General features: G+C 41.3%; 1 long non-coding RNA gene, 4 other non-coding genes and 1 pseudogene across 5 annotated transcripts in view; all 6 read left to right on the plus strand.

Moving 5' to 3' along the window:
* LOC140849107 (uncharacterized) overlaps positions 1–16,327 on the plus strand; it is an 18,156-nt gene continuing 1,829 nt past the window's right edge. The window contains exon 1 of the long non-coding RNA XR_012130671.1: positions 1–12,792. This is a non-coding gene — a long non-coding RNA (uncharacterized lncRNA). The remainder of the gene's footprint in view (positions 12,793–16,327) is intronic.
* Positions 1,017–1,180, plus strand: LOC140849315 (U1 spliceosomal RNA). Its single transcript, XR_012131060.1, has one exon. It is a non-coding gene; the product is annotated as a U1 spliceosomal RNA (small nuclear RNA).
* Positions 2,126–2,289, plus strand: LOC140849355 (U1 spliceosomal RNA). Its single transcript, XR_012131095.1, has one exon. It is a non-coding gene; the product is annotated as a U1 spliceosomal RNA (small nuclear RNA).
* On the plus strand, positions 10,569–10,720 carry LOC140849361 (U1 spliceosomal RNA; annotated as a pseudogene).
* On the plus strand, positions 12,821–12,984 carry LOC140849328 (U1 spliceosomal RNA). The gene has a single exon (XR_012131069.1). It is a non-coding gene; the product is annotated as a U1 spliceosomal RNA (small nuclear RNA).
* Positions 13,929–14,092, plus strand: LOC140849356 (U1 spliceosomal RNA). The gene has a single exon (XR_012131096.1). It is a non-coding gene; the product is annotated as a U1 spliceosomal RNA (small nuclear RNA).

The raw sequence follows: 16,327 nt of genomic DNA on the forward strand, positions 1-16,327 counted from the left end.
GTTTGCTCATCCATCTATGGGTGGACACTTGGGTTGCTTCTACCTCTCGGCTGTTACGAATAATGCTGCTGTGTACATGGGTGTACATCCTTTCCCACTTTTTAACTGGGTTGTTTTTAATTTAAAATACATAGTAGTAGTAGGTATACTTTTATTATTGTGAGAAACAATAAGTAATAAGTTTTGTGCTTACTGTGGGACAGGTATTCTGCTCATCTTGTGCATTTTTAGTTACGAGCTTGGGAGGCTCTAAAGACCCGTCAAAACAAAATTTAGTTTTGCTTTGGAGAGGAGACACTCTTGATGAGGAAGGTGGTTTCCAACGGTGAGGGCCATCATCACATCGCGGGCTGCGCGGGTCCCTGTGAATTCTCCAAACACGTGTGTAGGTGGGGGCGCTGTGGGAGCTTTTCCCTAGTTTGCTCCCATCAAAATTGGAAGCAGTGTTTGTGCAAGTGATCTTTCACTTAAAGGTGATTTTTTGCTGCAGATTTGAAAGCGAGCATATTTTGTACTTGACCTTGAAGCTTTGAACGAACAACTTGTTTTTGGTAATACGTGGACTGGATTTACAGATTGTAGTTTTGCCAAATTTCACCTCTTTAGAGTTGCTCTTTCAGTTACGTGATGGCTGCTTTTGAAGTGCGGCAAACATCAGTGACGTCTCTAGCGCCGAACCCTTGACGGAACTAAACGTTTGCCTTTAAATCCGTAGAGCGTGTTTTCGGTTTTATGGGAACACCACTTAGAGAGCAAGGGACGCGCTAAATGAGATCAGCAAAAGGGGTGTGGAATATGTAGATTAGCGCAGTGACTGCTGGTCATGCTTACACTAGGCGTATATTTCCCAAGAGTTTGGCAATATGCCGGTATGCAAACGAGGACCTCCTGTTAGGAATAGTCTGGAGTCTCTTTATTCCAGAAAGAAGGGGAACGGTAGGCTGCATGAGAAAAGCACCCCTCTGTGCATAGTGATTTGAATCTGAGGGTGAGGTGCCAGGCACGCGTACGACCTCATACTTACCTGGCAGGGGAGATACCATGATCACGAAGGTGGTTTTCCCAGGGCGAGGCTTATCCATTGCACTGCGGATGTGCTGACCCCTGCGATTTCCCCAAATGTGGGAAACTCGACTGCATTATTTGTGGTAGTGGGGGACTGCGTTCGCGCTTTCCCCTGATTCTGTCTGTACGAAGGGAAGTGCTCGTGGCGTACTTTTAACGTTTCGTGGACGTAGTGCCAGGATTGGGTAGTCGGACGTACAGTAACTGCTCGCGTACCCAAAGGAGTTATCTTGACCTGTGTTTTTCTCTACTCGGTTTTAAGGTCTTGTGTAGTCTTGTTGCTGCTGTGGTGAATTTGCTCTGGGTTCCCACTTAAGTTCAAGGAAATAACGGCTTCTCGTTGTTGAGGTCAGAAGTAGGTGTTGGACGCTACCGTTCCTCTTGTGGAGGGCTTGTTTTTTGTTTCAAGGTCCGATATGATATGTTTATTGGTGTTCTGGTATGTATTATGCTCCAGTTTCCAGTAAATTCAGCTTCTGGCTCTAGAGGTCAAAAGTAAGTGGGGGGCTACCTTACGTTTACCAGTTTTCAAGAAGCTCTCCTACTCCCTTGTCCATAGTCCTCTCCTTCCTCCGTTTAAAACCTCGTTTCTGGCATCTGTTTCTTTGGCCTTTCTGCTTCCTTCCTGAGAGTCCTGTAATTAATTACATTAGGCCTACCTGGATAATTTGAGGTACTCCCGCATCTAAAAACCTTGGTCACACCAGCAAAATTCTTTTTGCCCCAGAGATATATTCACAGGCTCCAGGGACTAGGACGTGGGGGCAGTGGGGCTTTCATTATTTAGCTCACCACATCAACCAAACCTGCAGATTTCAGGAGCTGTAGTGAGGTCACCAGAAGTTGCTCAGAGTAGGAAAATGCTCAGAGTCCGTGTTCAGGATTGTATTTATGTGTTTACAGTTTTTGCAAATTTCCCAGTATCCAACTGTTACTGGGTAGCTTCTACAGTTTGGAGAACTCTGTTTCGTGACAGTGTAGAGCTTGCCTGATGAGAGTGACCCTTGGTGTCCAGTGTTTGGAATCCCATGGGGAGGTGCCAGAAAGCGGGGGGTTTTTTGTACTTACCTGGCAGGGGAGATACTATGATCATGAAGGTGGTTTTGCCTGAGTGGGGTTCATCCACTGCATGCAAGACGTGCTGACTCCTGCAAATTTCCCCAAAGTGGGAAGCTTGGCTGCATACTTTGTGTCCGTGGCGGACTGTGTTCCTGCTTTTCCTTATCAAACTTGCATTTTAAAAGACAGTCATGAGTAAACTAGCTGTTGATTTGTAGTTAATGCAGCGGCTTGAGTTTCTGCACTTCACTCTATATTTAGCCGTTGTATAGTTTAGGGTGGGTGATCCTTCCTGCTTGCTTGCTTGGTGGGCGGGATTGGGAATTGCCTTTTTGTACCGACCGCTAGAGGGCTGGCTGCGTCACCTTAAGCTCTGCATCTGTTGCTGTAGTTACCAGGATGTGTAGGGAAGAGAAGAGGCTTCTGGGGAAGACTGAGCAAAGGAATTCACGTGGGGCAGAGGGTAAAAGGTGGTGAAAACCTTAAGGGGCTGTCTTCAGTTTGTTGAGTAGCACTGTGAAACGACGGCCTACTTACCAGAAGTCTGGGAGTTTATAATGTACCACTTACACTTTCCGGAGCTGAGCGGTTCTGAGTTCAGAGGGGCTTTTCACTCCTTTTCAAGAATGTCCCCCTAAGAGCTGTTGCCTTAAATTTCCCGCCAAATGAGAAACTGGGCTACAATATAATCTCTGCTGATAGATAACAGTGTTTTGTGTTTTCCCCTAGACTTGCGTTTTGTTTTTGTTTTCCCAAAATAACGTTTCCAGTGAAGTAGTGGTGTGCTTGTGATTTTAAAAACATCATATAGAAGGGCTCAACCTGAAAAATAACAGCTAACCCACCCTTTCTCATCCTGCCCCATCCACTCTCCTCAGAGCACTACTTTTAAAATTCTTTCACCTGCTTCTTCAGTTACATCAATACATAATTTGTGTGTGCTGTATTTATACTAAAGGTTTAGCTGATACCTCCCATCTCAGTACTGTCCCTCCTCTGTCCTTTTATTATGTTTATGGAACAGTTTCTAGTTCTTCCATCAGTTCCCTTAATAACTTTAAGTTCATATCTTTTTATTATTTGTTGACTCCTCACTTTAAGAGATGAGTATATCAACAAGGCTTTGGGGTTTTAAAAGAAAATGTTACGATTTTGCCCCTTCCAAGGCCCATAAAAAGAATTTGTTGATGTTGTTGTAGACTGTATTGTTTGACACACAATTTATATAATAGTGTGGGTTGATACGAGAAAGGGCAGGGAGAAATGTTACTGGTAAGCAAATGTGCAGTATTTGCCACTTGTAAATAGTATTGATTTGTAAATTTCTTTTTCTTGTTTTGCTGTTTATTGATGTATAATTAATTACAACAGTATATTGTTTCAGATGTTACAACATAGGGATTTGACTTTTGTATTCATTGCAAAATGGTCACCAATAAGTCTACCTATCATCGTCATCTTACAAAGCTAATACAATATTGCTGACTGTGTTACCCACGCATTACATCACATGCCCATGACTTATTTATTTCATAGGTGGAAACTGTACTTCTCACTTAATCCCCCACATCCACTCATCCCCTAACTCGCTTCCCTCTGGCAACCACCAAGCTGTTCTCTGTATCTATTGACTCTGGGTTTGGTTTTGTTTTTTTAGATTCCACATATAAGCCACATCATGCAGTAATTGTCTCTCTCTCTCTCTCTCTCTGACTTAAATTTTTCATTTTCTAAGTGTTCATTGCTAGTATCTAGATACAGTTGATTTTCAGGCATTAATCTTGTATCCTGTGGCTTTGCTAAATTTAGTTATGAGTTTTGTAGGATGTTTTAGGTATATGCGTTGCCGTTTTCTATGCAGTCATGTCATATGTGAATACAGATATTTTTACTTCCAAACTACAGCTTTTACTTATTTTCCTTGCCTTGTGATCTAGCCAGGACTTCCAGTACAATTTTGAATAAAGATGCTTAAAGTAGTCATGTTTTTCTCTTGTTCCTAATCTGAGGGAAAAGCATTCAGTCTGCACCATGAAGTGTATTAGTGTATGGATTTTTGTAGATAACATTTGTGACGCCATCGTACCTTGCTAAGTTTCTTCTTTTAGTCATAAATGGCTGTGGAACTTTATTAACAAGTTTTTCTGCACCTACTTCTTAATCAGTTTATATGGTGAATTCTACAGACTGGTGTTCTTTTATTTTAATTTTTAAATTATCTTTCTGTTGAAGTTTCATTCATGTACAATTTTATGTTTGTTTCACATGTACAACACAGTCGTTCAACAGTTACCCATAATACTAAATGCTCACCCCCCTCTAGGGCGGTTACTAACTGTCCACATATGAAGATGTTACAGAATCATTGACCGTGTTCTCCATGCTGTCCTACCATCCACGTGACAGATTTATATAGTCATTGCCAATTATTGTGCTCCTTTATCCCCCTCATCATCCTTGCCAGTCTACCCCAACTCTTCCCCCTTGGTAACCACCAGTCACTTCTCAGTGTCTATGATAGTCTGCTGCTGTTTTGTTCCTTCTGTTCTGCTTTGTGTTTATACTCCAAACATAAGTGAAATCAGATGGTATTTGTGTTTCTATGCCTGGCTTATTTCACTGAGCATGATACCCATGAGATACATCTACGTTGTTGCAAATAACAGGATTTTTTTTTTTTTCTTTTTATGGCTGAATACCTTTCCATTGTGTATGTGTACCACTTCTTCTTTCTCCGTTCATCAATTGATGGACACTTAGGTTGCTTCCATATCTTGGCTATTGCAAATGGTGCTGTAATAAACATAGGGTTGCGTATAACTTTTCGAATCAGGGATTTTGTTTACTTCAGGTAAATTCCTTGAAGTTGAATAATTGCATCATATGGTATTTCTATTTTAAATTTTTTGAGGAACCTCCGTACTGCTTTCCGCAGTGGTTGCACCAATTTAAATTCCCACCGACAGTGTAGGAGGGTTCCCATTTCCCCTCATCCTTGCCAACAGTTGTTACTTCTTGTCTTTTGGATAGGACCCTTCTACCTGGTGTGAGGTGATACTTCATTGTGGCTTTAATTTGCATTTTCCTCATGATTTAGCGATGTGGAGCATCTCTTCATGTGCCTGTTGGCCATTTGTATTGCTTCTTTGGAGAGGTGTCTGTTCCGGTCCTCCACCAATTATTTAATTGGGTTATTTGCTTTTTGGGTGTTGAGGCATATGAGCTGTTTATATACTTTGGATGTTAACCTCTTGTCAGATACTCTCCCCTATGTAGGATGCCTTTTTGTTGTGCTGATGGTGTCCTTTGCTGTACAGAAGCGTTTTACTTTGATATAGTCCCACTTGCTCATTTTTTATTTTGTTTCCCTAGACTGAGGAGACGTGTCCAGGAAAATTTGCTCATGTTTATATTAAAGAGATTTTTGCCTACGTTCTGTTGTAAGACTTTTATGGTTTCATGACTTACATTCAGTTCATTGATCCATTTAGAGTTTACCTTTGTGTATGAGTCGGACAATAATCCAGTTCATTCTCCTACGTGTAGCTGTCCAGTTTTGCCAACACTGTTTGTTAAGGGGCTGACTTTTCCCCATTGTAGATCCACGGCTCCTTGATCATGTATTAACTGAGCAAATGTGGATGGTTTTATACCTGGGCTGTCTATTCTATTCCATTGATCTATGGGTCTGGTCTTCTGCCAGTACCACATTGTTTTGATTACTGTGGCTTTGTAGTAAAGCTTGAAGCCAGGGAGTTTAATCCCCTCAGCTTTGTACTTCTTCCTCAGGATTGGTTTGGCTATTTGGGGCCTTTTGCGTTCCATATGAATTTTAGAACTACTTGTTCTAGTTCATTGAGGAGAGCTGTTGGCATTTTGATAGGGATTGCATTGAACCTGTACATTGCTTTGGGCAGGGTGGCCATTTCGACAATATTAATTCTTCCTTTCCATGAGCATGGGATAGATTTTCATTTATTGGAGTCTTCCTTTAGTTTCTCTCATGAGTGTCTTTTAGTTTTCAGAATATAGGTCTTTCCCCTCCTTGGGCAGGTTTATTCCTAGGTATTTTATTCTTTTTGATGTAATTATAAACGGAGTTGTTTTCCTAATTTTCTTTCTGTTTGTTTGTTGTTAGTATGTAGGAATGCAACAGATTTCTGTGTATTGATTTTGTATACTGCAGCTTTGCTGAGTTCAGTTATTAGTTCTAGTAGTTTTTTGGTGGATTCCTTATGGTTTCTAGTGTTAAGCATCTTTGCATTCCTTGGATAAACCCCACTTGATCGTGATGTATTATTCTTTTTCGTATATACCTGAATTTGGTTTTCAACTTTAAAGAAATAAAGGAGTTTTGTGTGTGTGTCCATGAGGAATCATAGTCTGTAGTCTTCTTATGTGGTTTTTATCTGGTTTAGGTATCAGAGTAGTGCTGGTTCATAAAATAGATTCTTTCCCTTCAGTGTGCCACTGAAGATCCTGGTATCACCATGGGCCGGCTCCCCACCGGGTGTCACAGGTATTGCAAGAACAAGCCATATGCAAAGTCTCCCTTCTGCAAAGGTGTCCCTGCTGCCAAGGTGAACAGGTTTGACCTGTATCGGAAAAATGCAAAAGTGGATGGGTTCCCACTTAGTGGCCACATGGTGGCAGACGAGTGTGAGCAGCTCCCCTCCAAGGTTCTGGAGGTTTCTGTTTGTGCTGCTAAAGGCAGGCATCTCTACGCATTTGTGCCTCTAAACAAGTATCTCTAAAGATAATTGCTCTGTTTTCTATTTGACATTTTTTAGCACTGTTTATTGAGGTATAATATACTTAAAATATTCACCCACTACATAGTTTACTGATTTTTATACAATTGCCCAACCATAACCCAGGATTAAAACATTTTTATAACCCCCTCTAAAATTTCCCTGTGCCCATTGGCAGTTACTCCTGGTTCCCATGCCCCAACATCAGCCATAGGCAACAGCTGATCTCCTTCCTGTCTCTATAGATTTGCCTTGTCTAGGAATTTCATATAACATGGAATCAAATAGTGTTTCATGACTACTTTCACGTAGCATGTTTTTGAGATTCATCCACCTTATTATATTTATCACTATTTTGTTCCTTTTTATTGCTAAATATTATTCTGTTGTTATTCACTTTTCCGTTATTCAGTGTTTTTCTCAAGCATGGAAACCTGGACTGCCTAATTTATGGCAAAGGAGTGCTAACTTGATTTGCTTTTTCTCCTGATTTTATACTGCTAAGAAAGGAGAATTAAGGCATATCTGGCTTGTTTGTTGCTCTCTAGGATAAGTTTGAAATCTAGACTTTTTCTTTTCGTGCCATTAATCTACAATTACATGAGCAACATTGTGGATACTAGACTCCCCCCATCATCAAGTCCCCACCACCTACCCCATTACAGTCACTGTCCATCAGCATAGTAAGATGCTATAGAATCACCACTTGTCTTCTCTGTGTTGTACAGCCCTTCCCATGCCCCCCAGTACATTATGTCTGCTAATCGTAATACCCTCCATCCCCCCTCGTCCCTTCCTTCCCACCCATCCTCCTCAGTCCCTTTCCCTTTTGTAACTGTTAGTCCATTCTTGGGTTCTGTGATTGTGCTGCTGTTTTGTTCCTTCAGGTTTTCTTCGTTCTTAAACTCCACATACGAGTGAGATCATTTGGTACTTGTCTCTCTCTGCCCGGCTTATTTCACTGAGCATACTACCCTCTAGCTCCATCCGTGTTGTTGCAAATGGTAGGATTTGTTTTCTTCTCATGGCTGAATAATATTCCATTGTGTATATGTACCACCTCTTCTTTATCCATTCATCTACTGATGGACACTTAGGTTGCTTCCATTTCTTGGCTATTGTAAATAGTGCTGCAATAAACCTAGGGGTGCATCTGTCTTTTTCAAATGGGGCTGCTGCATTCTTGGGGTAAATTCCTAGAAGTGGAATTCCGGGGTCAAATGGTATTTCTATTTTAAGCATTTTGAGGAACCTCCATACTGCTTTCCACAATGGTTGAACTAATTTACCTTCCCACCAATAGTGTTGAGAGTTTCCCTTTCTCCACAACCTCGCCAGCATTTGTTGTTGTTTGTCTTTTGGATGGTGGTGATCCTTAACTGGTGTGAGGTGATATCTCATTTTATGGTATTCTATAATAACTCTTTGTATTTCTGTGGGGTCTGTCGTGATTTTTCCTTTCTTACTTCTGATTCTGTTTATGTGAGTAGATTCTCTTTTTTTTCTTGAGAACTCATTGATTTTTTTTCTATTGTTTTATTCTTCCCAATTGTATTTATTTCTGCTCTAATCTTTATTATGTCCCTCTTTCTACTGACTTTGGGCCTCATTTGTTGTTGTTCTTTTTCTAGTTTCATTAATTGTGAGTTTAGAGTGCTCATATGGGATTTTTCTTCTTTCCTGAGGCAGGCCTGTATTGCGATATACTTTCCTCTTAGCATGACCTTGGCTGCATCCCACAGGTTTTTGCGGTGTTGAATTATTGTTGTCATTTGTCTCCATATATTGCTTGATCTGTGTTTTTATTTGGTCATTGATCCATTGGTTATTTAGGAGCATGTTGTGAAGCCTCCCTGTGTTTGTGCGGTTTTTCATATTCTTTGTGTAATTTATTTCTAGTTTCATACCTTTGTGGTCTGAGAAGCTGGTTGGTACAATTTCAATCTTTTTGAAATTACTGAGGCTCTTTTTGTGGCCTAGTATATGATCTGTTCTTGAAAATGTTCCATGTGCACTTGAGAAGAATGTGTATTCTGCTGCTTTTGGCTGTAGAGTTCTGTAGATGTCTGTTAGGTCCATCTGTTCTATTGCGTTGTTCAGGGCCTCTGTCTCCCTACTCATTTTCTGTCTGGTTGATCTGTCCTTCAGAATTAGTGGAGTGTTGAAGTCTCCTAGAATGAATGCATTGCCTTCTATTTCCCCTGTTAATTCAGTTAGTATTTGTTTCACATACGTCGGTGCTCCTGTGTTGGGAGCACAGATATTTATCATGGTCATATCTTCTTGTTGGATTGACCCTTTTATCATTATGTAACGTCCTCCTTTGTCTCTTGTGACTTTCTTTGTTTTGAAGTCTATTGTGAACTGTATACTTTAAGTGAGTGAATTTTATGCTATGTAAATTATGTCATAAAAGCTGTTATAAAAAAAGAACACGTACATTTTCAAAGAACGTTACAAAGAACTGTTTGGGCTAAAATAAAAATAAACGGTAAAATGGCCATAATCCTGTCACCTAAAAATTCAAACCATGTTTTCTGCATTCTTCTCTAGTCTTTTTCAAACACTTAGGTTAAATCTGACATGGTTATATTATGATAGAACTGTCTTTATATTTCCAAAGGACTTTATGTATATTTTATAACTTCCTCATTTAACAAACATTTATTGGGTACTTACATGTTCCGGGAAACGTGCCTAGTGTTGAGGACAGAAGGATGATAAAAACCTAGTCCTGTGTCAAGGTGCTATAGATCGGGAAGCAGTGTCTTCATTTTAACAGATGAGGAAATTGAAGCTCAGAGAGGTCAAGCGAAATGTCTGAGGTGACTCAGCTGTTGACTGACAAAGCTGAGACTATACTGAGGCCTCTGACTGCCAGGCCTGAGGTCTTTCTTAATGTAGGTTGTGCTCCTGTTTTCTGCATGTTTTTATTGTAAAGCAGCACTTTTTGCCTCTTAGCTTGTAATATCTCTGCAGAATCTTGGTCATGTAAGTAAGGTGGAAAGCCTCAACGCTGTCCCTGATGGAATACACCCAAGCTCCTGTAGCTCTAACTATGACGGAGCCAACGTTTAAACACAAGATTTATATGGCCGTCGCTCACTGAAGTGCAGTTTAAAAAAAATAACAAAATACCTTTGTAAAAAGTAACAGCAGTACATCTGTGTGATATAAGTGGGTGATTCTCCCTTTTTATTTATGCTCTATCTTTGTTTTCTATAATTATAAAATGTGCTAGTTTGCTATATAAACACATGCATTCATGTATACACACATGGGTGTGCACGTATTTGGTGACAGGCAGAGTTACATTCCAGGGGTTGCCATAGGATCTTCTAAAGGCCCGTGTTCTGTCTGGCACAGCCGAGGTCATCAAGAAGAAGCTAGTGGGAACTGTGAAGTCGTTGCACAAGCGGTATGTGTCCTTGGACACAATGGTGACTAGCGAAGACAGAGATGCCAATACCATGTGCAGCACCTTAGAGGCCGTATTTATCCGCGGCCTGCACACCAAGCACATCCGAGCTGAGGCTGGGGGGAAGAGGAAGAAAAGCACCCCCAGAAGCCTCTGCCTCAGCCTGTCGTCTGGTCCCTCCCGAAAGCTGTCACCCACAAGTGAGGTCAGCTGGGGAGGCCTTGCTCTGGGGAGGAGTTTCAGAGTGGGACCTGGGGCTCTTCCTCTCCAGCGCTGCAGGGAAGTGGTCAGAGATGCACTGCGCTCTAGAGTAGAGATGGCTTATCCATTGCACTCCGGATGTGCTGACCCCTGCGATTTCCCCAAATGTGGGAAACTTGACTGCATAATTTGTGGTAGTGGGGGGACTGCGTTCGCCCTTTCCCCTGATTCTGTCTGTACGAAGAAAAGCTCTTGTGGTTTCTGTTTGGTATTTCTGTTGTGGGACTAGTGCAAGTAATAAAACGGTGTTAGACCAGGTCTCATGAGCCGCTTGGGCCTCAGGCAACAGCCTGGGCTGCTTCAAGCCCCTGGACTGGTTGCCTTTATTAGGAGTGGCCTTTTTACCACGCTGTGGCAGAGTTAGGTATTTGCAACAGAGGTTAGGTGGCCTGCAAGGCCTAAAATCTTCATTATCTGGCCCTTTATCAGAGAAGTTTGTTGCCCCTGCCTTAGAATGTTTTGAACATCTGTGCTAAGTAGTATACTCAAAACTAAGAAGACTGGCATACAGGTTGAACATCTGAGTATCTACCCTGGGACACTTGTGTTTGTGGCCCTGCCTCGGTGGGCATTCTTCCTCTCCCCTTCTCCTATCGCTCCTCCCTTTCCTTTCTCTCTCTCTGGAAACATTCTTTGAAGTAGAATTGCTGGGTCAGATTGTGCATATTTTCATTTTGTATCATACTTCCAAATGTTTGTATCACTTACACTTTTACTAATAACGTATAAGGGCTTCTTTTCCCACCTTCAACCCAGCAGTGGCCCTTAACAGTTTTTTTTCTTTTCTACTGAGGTACAATTGACTTTAAATCATGATTATCTCATTACTAAGAGAAGTTAAAAATCTTTTCATATAATTTAATTGGCCAAAGAAATTTTCGTGATCATGGTATCTCTCCTGCCAGGTAAGTATGGCCAAATAAATTTTATCATTGCAACTATGTATATCCTTTGCTAACTTGTAATTTTTAATAGTGGTAAAATGCAACTAACAAAATTTACCATCTTAACTATTTTTAAGTGTACAGCTCAGTAGCATTAATTGTATTCACAGTGTTTTGCAAGTGCTTTCCAGAACTTTGTCTGACAAATCTGAAACTGTACCCATTAAACAACTCCCCAGTTCCCCTTCCCCTTCCCCTAGCCAGGTGGCAGCCACCACCTCCTGAAAATTCCTCCATATTGTAGCATGTGTCAGAATTTTCACTTTTGAGGCTCAATAATATTCCATTGTATGTCTATACCAGATTGTTTGCTCATCCATCTATGGGTGGACACTTGGGTTGCTTCTACCTCTCGGCTGTTACGAATAATGCTGCTGTGTACATGGGTGTACATCCTTTCCCACTTTTTAACTGGGTTGTTTTTAATTTAAAATACATAGTAGTAGTAGGTATACTTTTATTATTGTGAGAAACAATAAGTAATAAGTTTTGTGCTTACTGTGGGACAGGTATTCTGCTCATCTTGTGCATTTTTAGTTACGAGCTTGGGAGGCTCTAAAGACCCGTCAAAACAAAATTTAGTTTTGCTTTGGAGAGGAGACACTCTTGATGAGGAAGGTGGTTTCCAACGGTGAGGGCCATCATCACATCGCGGGCTGCGCGGGTCCCTGTGAATTCTCCAAACACGTGTGTAGGTGGGGGCGCTGTGGGAGCTTTTCCCTAGTTTGCTCCCATCAAAATTGGAAGCAGTGTTTGTGCAAGTGATCTTTCACTTAAAGGTGATTTTTTGCTGCAGATTTGAAAGCGAGCATATTTTGTACTTGACCTTGAAGCTTTGAACGAACAACTTGTTTTTGGTAATACGTGGACTGGATTTACAGATTGTAGTTTTGCCAAATTTCACCTCTTTAGAGTTGCTCTTTCAGTTACGTGATGGCTGCTTTTGAAGTGCGGCAAACATCAGTGACGTCTCTAGCGCCGAACCCTTGACGGAACTAAACGTTTGCCTTTAAATCCGTAGAGCGTGTTTTCGGTTTTATGGGAACACCACTTAGAGAGCAAGGGACGCGCTAAATGAGATCAGCAAAAGGGGTGTGGAATATGTAGATTAGCGCAGTGACTGCTGGTCATGCTTACACTAGGCGTATATTTCCCAAGAGTTTGGCAATATGCCGGTATGCAAACGAGGACCTCCTGTTAGGAATAGTCTGGAGTCTCTTTATTCCAGAAAGAAGGGGAACGGTAGGCTGCATGAGAAAAGCACCCCTCTGTGCATAGTGATTTGAATCTGAGGGTGAGGTGCCAGGCACGCGTACGACCTCATACTTACCTGGCAGGGGAGATACCATGATCACGAAGGTGGTTTTCCCAGGGCGAGGCTTATCCATTGCACTGCGGATGTGCTGACCCCTGCGATTTCCCCAAATGTGGGAAACTCGACTGCATTATTTGTGGTAGTGGGGGACTGCGTTCGCGCTTTCTCCTGATTCTGTCTGTACGAAGGGAAGTGCTCGTGGCGTACTTTTAACGTTTCGTGGACGTAGTGCCAGGATTGGGTAGTCGGACGTACAGTAACTGCTCGCGTACCCAAAGGAGTTATCTTGACCTGTGTTTTTCTCTACTCGGTTTTAAGGTCTTGTGTAGTCTTGTTGCTGCTGTGGTGAATTTGCTCTGGGTCCCACTTAAGTTCAAGGAAATAACGGCTTCTCGTTGTTGAGGTCAGAAGTAGGTGTTGGACGCTACCGTTCCTCTTGTGGAGGGCTTGTTTTTTGTTTCAAGGTCCGATATGATATGTTTATTGGTGTTCTGGTATGTATTATGCTCCAGTTTCCAGTAAATTCAGCTTCTGGCTCTAGAGGTCAAAAGTAAGTGGGGGGCTACCTTACGTTTACCAGTTTTCAAGAAGCTCTCCTACTCCCTTGTCCATAGTCCTCTCCTTCCTCCGTTTAAAACCTCGTTTCTGGCATCTGTTTCTTTGGCCTTTCTGCTTCCTTCCTGAGAGTCCTGTAATTAATTACATTAGGCCTACCTGGATAATTTGAGGTACTCCCGCATCTAAAAACCTTGGTCACACCAGCAAAATTCTTTTTGCCCCAGAGATATATTCACAGGCTCCAGGGACTAGGACGTGGGGGCAGTGGGGCTTTCATTATTTAGCTCACCACATCAACCAAACCTGCAGATTTCAGGAGCTGTAGTGAGGTCACCAGAAGTTGCTCAGAGTAGGAAAATGCTCAGAGTCCGTGTTCAGGATTGTATTTATGTGTTTACAGTTTTTGCAAATTTCCCAGTATCCAACTGTTACTGGGTAGCTTCTACAGTTTGGAGAACTCTGTTTCGTGACAGTGTAGAGCTTGCCTGATGAGAGTGACCCTTGGTGTCCAGTGTTTGGAATCCCATGGGGAGGTGCCAGAAAGCGGGGGGTTTTTTGTACTTACCTGGCAGGGGAGATACTATGATCATGAAGGTGGTTTTGCCTGAGTGGGGTTCATCCACTGCATGCAAGACGTGCTGACTCCTGCAAATTTCCCCAAAGTGGGAAGCTTGGCTGCATACTTTGTGTCCGTGGCGGACTGTGTTCCTGCTTTTCCTTATCAAACTTGCATTTTAAAAGACAGTCATGAGTAAACTAGCTGTTGATTTGTAGTTAATGCAGCGGCTTGAGTTTCTGCACTTCACTCTATATTTAGCCGTTGTATAGTTTAGGGTGGGTGATCCTTCCTGCTTGCTTGCTTGGTGGGCGGGATTGGGAATTGCCTTTTTGTACCGACCGCTAGAGGGCTGGCTGCGTCACCTTAAGCTCTGCATCTGTTGCTGTAGTTACCAGGATGTGTAGGGAAGAGAAGAGGCTTCTGGGGAAGACTGAGCAAAGGAATTCACGTGGGGCAGAGGGTAAAAGGTGGTGAAAACCTTAAGGGGCTGTCTTCAGTTTGTTGAGTAGCACTGTGAAACGACGGCCTACTTACCAGAAGTCTGGGAGTTTATAATGTACCACTTACACTTTCCGGAGCTGAGCGGTTCTGAGTTCAGAGGGGCTTTTCACTCCTTTTCAAGAATGTCCCCCTAAGAGCTGTTGCCTTAAATTTCCCGCCAAATGAGAAACTGGGCTACAATATAATCTCTGCTGATAGATAACAGTGTTTTGTGTTTTCCCCTAGACTTGCGTTTTGTTTTTGTTTTCCCAAAATAACGTTTCCAGTGAAGTAGTGGTGTGCTTGTGATTTTAAAAACATCATATAGAAGGGCTCAACCTGAAAAATAACAGCTAACCCACCCTTTCTCATCCTGCCCCATCCACTCTCCTCAGAGCACTACTTTTAAAATTCTTTCACCTGCTTCTTCAGTTACATCAATACATAATTTGTGTGTGCTGTATTTATACTAAAGGTTTAGCTGATACCTCCCATCTCAGTACTGTCCCTCCTCTGTCCTTTTATTATGTTTATGGAACAGTTTCTAGTTCTTCCATCAGTTCCCTTAATAACTTTAAGTTCATATCTTTTTATTATTTGTTGACTCCTCACTTTAAGAGATGAGTATATCAACAAGGCTTTGGGGTTTTAAAAGAAAATGTTACGATTTTGCCCCTTCCAAGGCCCATAAAAAGAATTTGTTGATGTTGTTGTAGACTGTATTGTTTGACACACAATTTATATAATAGTGTGGGTTGATACGAGAAAGGGCAGGGAGAAATGTTACTGGTAAGCAAATGTGCAGTATTTGCCACTTGTAAATAGTATTGATTTGTAAATTTCTTTTTCTTGTTTTGCTGTTTATTGATGTATAATTAATTACAACAGTATATTGTTTCAGATGTTACAACATAGGGATTTGACTTTTGTATTCATTGCAAAATGGTCACCAATAAGTCTACCTATCATCGTCATCTTACAAAGCTAATACAATATTGCTGACTGTGTTACCCACGCATTACATCACATGCCCATGACTTATTTATTTCATAGGTGGAAACTGTACTTCTCACTTAATCCCCCACATCCACTCATCCCCTAACTCGCTTCCCTCTGGCAACCACCAAGCTGTTCTCTGTATCTATTGACTCTGGGTTTGGTTTTGTTTTTTTAGATTCCACATATAAGCCACATCATGCAGTAATTGTCTCTCTCTCTCTCTCTCTGACTTAAATTTTTCATTTTCTAAGTGTTCATTGCTAGTATCTAGATACAGTTGATTTTCAGGCATTAATCTTGTATCCTGTGGCTTTGCTAAATTTAGTTATGAGTTTTGTAGGATGTTTTAGGTATATGCGTTGCCGTTTTCTATGCAGTCATGTCATATGTGAATACAGATATTTTTACTTCCAAACTACAGCTTTTACTTATTTTCCTTGCCTTGTGATCTAGCCAGGACTTCCAGTACAATTTTGAATAAAGATGCTTAAAGTAGTCATGTTTTTCTCTTGTTCCTAATCTGAGGGAAAAGCATTCAGTCTGCACCATGAAGTGTATTAGTTATCATATTTTTTTAGGTACCATTTGTCAAGCCATCGTACCTTTCTAAAGTTTTTGTTTTAGTCATAAATGTGTGTTGAATTTTGTTAACTAATTTTTATGCATCTACTTCTTTTTTTAAATTAATTTGTCATTGCTATATAATCTTATGAATGTTTCACATGAGCAACATTGTGGTTTCAACATTCACCCATATTGTCAAGTTCCCTCCACCCCATTGCAGTCCCCATTCATCAGTGTAGTAACATGCTATAGATTTATTACTTGTCTTCTCCGTGCTATACTGCCTTTCATATGACCTACCTATAGTGAGTGCTAATTATATGCATCTATTTCTGAATCTGTTGATATGAATTA

This window comes from Manis javanica, chromosome 4 (genome assembly GCF_040802235.1).
Source record: "Manis javanica isolate MJ-LG chromosome 4, MJ_LKY, whole genome shotgun sequence".
Classification (NCBI taxonomy): domain Eukaryota; kingdom Metazoa; phylum Chordata; class Mammalia; order Pholidota; family Manidae; genus Manis; species Manis javanica.